Consider the following 5,525-nt stretch of genomic DNA (forward strand, 5'->3'; position numbering starts at 1 on the left):
GGAAATTATTAAAGAAGACCATTTGAAAAATTAATATACATCCACTGTCATTAACAGTATACATCACCCTAAGTGTATATCAGTCTTGAGAAAATTAGCTGACATGAAGCTATTACGATTAACGACATTAAAAGCTAGATATTCAGAACTTGAAGCCAAACTTCTACAATTTGATAACAGAAGTATTTTGGGGGACCATGGGCAAAATTAAAAGAGTATTTTATTTTACCTTTTAAAAATGTCTGTTTTTATGTGTTTTATTATTCCTACATAGAGTACACTACTTACGTATAAAATATATATATCTATATGGTTATGCCCATTAATTTAAAAGTTATTATGAAATATATCATATATGTAAGAGTGTAAAATGTACACATGCAAAGTAAATGATACTAATAAAATGCACATTCATGGACCTACCACCCAGCTTCAGAAATAGAACATTACCACCACCTTAGAAGCTCTCTGGAGATCCTGTCCCTAAACCCCCAGGTGACCAGTCTCCTGGATTTTGTATTGATAATTAGCTCATTTGCTTCATAGGGTTTTTTTGGTTTTTGTTTTAACCACACATGAATATGTCTCTTAACAATATGTTGCTTAGTTTTCTGTGATTGGAATGGTAGACAGTTGGGTTCATACTGGATGCATTCTTCGGTGACCTGGCCCTTTCACTCAACTTTGCATCTTTGAGCCTCACTCATGTTGATGCATGCGGCTGTAGTTTGTTCACGTACACGGTTGCACAGCATCTCAGTGTACGAATATATCTCTGTCTAATGATCTTTCTGCTGATGATGGAGAGCTGGTTGTTTTCAGTGTTTTGCGCTCAGGAATGAGACTGCTGTAAGCATTCTTTCTACATCTCCTGGTACATGTGCAACAGGTTCTCTAGGGCATGTAACTAGAGATGAAATTATTAGGTCATAGATATGTGCATGTTCAACTTTTCCAAATTGATGAGCTTCTACCAACAGCAGATGAAAGTGTACATTGTTTTACGTTTTTTGTCAAACTTTGTTTATTATCTGACTTTTAGATTTTGCCAATCTGTTGTATAGAAAATGGTATCTTGTGTTTTTTTTAACATCTTTATTGGAGTATAATTGCTTTACAATGGTGTGTTAGTTTCTGCTTTATAACAAAGTGAATCAGCTATACATATACATATATCCCCATATCTCTTCCCTCTTGCATCTCCCTCCCTCCCACCCTCCCTATCCCACCCCTCTAGGTGGTCACAAAGCACTGAGTTGATCTCCCTGTGCTATGTGGCTGCTTCCCACTAGCTATCAGTTTTACATTTGGTAGTGTATATATGTCCATGCCACTCTCTCACTTTGTCCCAGCTTACCCTTCCCCCTCTCCATGTCCTCAAGTCCATTCTCTAGTAGGTCTGCATCTTTATTCCCATCCTGCCCCTAGGTTCTTCAGAACAATTTTTTTTTTAGATTCCATATATATGTGTTAGTGTACGGTATTTGTTTTTCTCTTTCTGACTTAACTTCCCTCTGTATGACAGACTCTAGGTCCATCCACCTCACTACAAATAACTCAACTTCGTTTCTTTTTATGGCTGAGTAATAGTCCATTGTATATATGTGCCACATCTTCTTTATCTGTTCATCTTTCAGTGGACACTTAGATTGCTTCCATGTCCTGGCTATTGTAAATAGAGCTGCAATGAACATTGTGGTACCTGACCCTTTTTGAATTATGGTTTTCTCAGGGTATATGCCCAGTAGTGGGATTGCTGGGTCATATGGTAGTTCTCCTTTTAGTCTTTTAAGGAACCTCCCTCCGTACTGTTCTCTATAGTGGCTGTACCAATTTATGTTCCCACCATCTTGTGGTTTTAATTTCTATTTTCCAGAATACTTGTAAGGTTCAGTATGTCTTCATGTGTTATGGCCATTTTAATTTCCTCTTTGGTGAAATGTATATATCCCTTTGTCAGTATCCCATTGTCTTAACTATTATAGCCGTTGAATAAAACTTGATGCCTCATAGGGCAAGTCTGCCTACTTTATTTTTCTTCTTTCAGCTATTGTTGGTCCAATTCTCTTGTATATAATTTTAGAATCAGCTTGTCACGTTTCACACTAACCCTGTTGAATCTTTGATTAAAAATAACATCGGCTGTATAGGTTCCACTGGGAAGAAATGACATCTTTACAATACTGAGTCTTCCAAACCAGGAATATGCTATATTTCTCCATTTATTTAAGTTTTCTTTAGTGTGTTCTTATACAGTATTATAATTTTCCCGTAAAGGACTTACTCATCTTTTGCTGGATTTTTTTTTACTAGAAACATTTATTTCTGCTGCTACTTTAAGTGGCACTTTTTCGAAACTTATGCCTTCTAAGTACTTTTTTCTGGGGTATAGAAAATCTATTGATTTTTGTATCTTGAGTTTGTATTCAGCAATCTTGCCAGTCCATCTTATGAATTCTAATACTTTATCTGTAAGTTCTCTCGATTTTTCTGCATAGGAAATTATAATCACCTGCCAAAAGTTTGTTTTTCCTTATCAGTCCGAAGGCTTCTTTTTTCTTTTTTGGTCTTACTGTACTGGCCAGAACCTCCGAAACAGTGCTAACTAGAAGCTGTATCAGTGAGCTAAGTTATAATATAGTAACAAGCAACCCGCAAATCTCAGTGGCATACAAAAAAAGTTTATTTCTTATTTGTATTTTTTATCCATGTTAGGATGGCTGTAGCCTCCAGGCCATTTTCATTTTAGAACCAAGGCTGAAGGGGCATCCCCTATCTGGGGCATTGCTAGAAAGTTAAATATGGTGGAATCACATTGCGGTTCTTAAACTCTTCTTCAGAAGTGGGGCATATCACTTCCAATCAATTTCATTAGCCAAAGCAAGACTCTTGGCCAAGGCTGACACCAGTAGGGTGAGAAAGTATAATTCTAAACAGGGAGTGTCAGCAAACATTTTGAGCAGTAATAAGTTTACCACAGAAGGTGTGCCCCCAATGTTTTACTAATAGGAGTGTATCTTCAAAAATGTTTGAAAACCACTGGTTTACAGGAGCAAGTCCAACTTTCTCTTTGAGTCATTTCGGCTTTCTCCTTCTATCAGCTCCACCTTCTCCTAGCTGACTGCACCTCTTCCTGCAGCCAAACCTGGCCTTGTTTCCCCGTCAGTGATCTCTCCTTATACCTCTCCAGATTTATGCTCCTTGCTCTGTTGGTAATATACATACCCCTACTGTCTTTCAGGTAGAGTCCCTTACTTTCTTCAAGGTTAGGTGGAGAAGCAACTCCTCCATGAAGTCTTCATTGAATAAGCCCACTTTTCCATACTAGAATCTCTAAAGTATGGCCTCCATATCACCAAGCCATTGACTGACTGTGTATTGCATTGGAGTGTTCTCACGTTGTTCAGTGCATATAACATGTCTTTTTACCTCCTTAAGTATCAGAATTAAGTGAGAAGCTATGTGGAAACCTCCTACATAGTACCTGAAATGTGTGTTTGCTTTATTATTTAAGAATATTCACTTCTACAGTATAGAGAGCAAGAGAAATCAAGCTAATAGGTGGAATAGAGAAATAACAGATTGCTAATAGATTGAGATGTATTAGATACATCTCAGTGATAAGGTAAGTAGAGGACATATGCTGGACATTGACAAAAAGGACCAAGTCAGACCGAATATTCACAAGAATTGTAGATTTCTTAAATCAGCCACCCATTAGTGACACCTGTTCTGGCCCCACATGTCCTCTGTTTGGGACACACAGATGAAGGCAGTACAGTGGCTGTTCAGTAGATTATTGGCATATTATAGCAGTAACCAGGCATACTTGTCCCTGCATCACATTTGATAGACCAAGAAGGTACTGTCTCCAGGTAACTTCCATTTGCTGAGTCTCCTTGTTCATTCTCAACTCTGATCTTTGTAACCACATCAGTAGGTGATGTGACCGAGAGATACAGGACATATAAACTTTGCATAACCTATGATTCAGGTATCGTGGTCCTTCCATCCCACATGCATCCTATCCCAAATGTGTTAACCCAGTCTCTTTCCCTTTCCTTCTCATTGTGTATTTTGAGTCAACTCAAATTATATGATTTGAACATTGTAATTTGATCTGTGAGCCTTTCTGTTTCTGTATCTTCTCGGATAGCTTTTCTGACAGTGTATGTGGAATCTCCCAATTCGTCAGGATAATTTCCCACCGTGACAGTCCCTATCACATAGTAGACGTTCAATCAATGTTAATTACCTTCATTTTTTCCCCCCACTAAGCTCTTTGAAGGCAGCAACAATTCTTCTACTTTTCTAATATCCTCTCTAGCAACCAGAGTTTATCATATGCTAGACATATGATAAACATGTGACAAATACTTACTGATGGACTATTTTCCCAGTATCAAGTTGGCAAAATGTGAGAACGATTACTAATTGTCTTGAAACATACCAAGTTTTATAGGTATACTTCCAGCTCCTATGTATGCAATTTTGAAACAGTAGTGTTTTCTTTCATGTACAGTATTCCAAACAATTATTGATTGGGGTGTGCACGCGCATCTGTGTGCATGTGCATGTGTTTGTGTGTTGGTTGAGTTGTGGAGGGTGGGAGCGGAGGAGGGAACTAACACTTACTGTGCAGTTACACTGTGATGTGGCTGCCTGGCGTTGTGCCAGAGTTATTTACATACATTACATCATTTAGTCCATTATAACAGTGCTTCTCAAACTCTAGCCTGCCTAGTATCACCTGAAGGGCTTGTTAAGGTACAAATGTTAGGGTCCCACCCTCAAAGTTTTTGATTCAGTAGGTCTTGGATGGGGCCCAAGAATTTGCATCTCAAGTGCCCAAATGATGCTGCAGCTGCTGATCTGTGACCACACTTTTTTTTTTTTTTTTTTTTTTGCGGTACAAAAACACTAGTTTTTTTTGTTTTTGTTTTTTTGCGGTACACAGGCCTCTCACTGTTGTGGCCTCTCCCGTTGCGGAGCACAGGCTCCGGACGCGCAGGCTCAGCGGCCATGGCTCATGGGCCCAACCGCTCCGCGGCATGTGGGATCTTCCCGGACCGGGGCACGAACCCGTGTCCCCTGCATCGGCAGGCGGACTCTCAACCACTGCGCCACCAGGGAAGCCCAAGACTAGTTTTAAATAAGAGTTTTTGTCATCCTCATCAAGGGTTTTTTGGTCACTTGCTTCTCAAGTTCAACCTGAATGGCCTTGACACTGAATATCATTATCAAGGACATAAACATTGATTTATATTTGTATAGACCTTTCTAGTTTTGAATCTGCTTGAAGATCTATATTCTTCTTATCCAATCTTCTCAAAAATTATTTGAAAATATTATTAATAACCCAAATTTACAGATAAAACCATAAGATTTGAGATGGGGTAAGAAATTTGCCTGAGGTTTCTAGACACATTCTAGGCACCCATAAATATTTGCTAAATGAATAAAAATGAAACTACTAATAAGTTATAAAAATAGACCTCAAGTCTGTCTCATCATCTTAATTTCCA

Source organism: Aethalodelphis obliquidens, unplaced genomic scaffold, assembly GCF_003676395.1.
Source record: "Aethalodelphis obliquidens isolate GAN/ISIS:26980383/991018 unplaced genomic scaffold, ASM367639v1 scaffold98, whole genome shotgun sequence".
Lineage (NCBI taxonomy): Eukaryota > Metazoa > Chordata > Mammalia > Artiodactyla > Delphinidae > Aethalodelphis > Aethalodelphis obliquidens.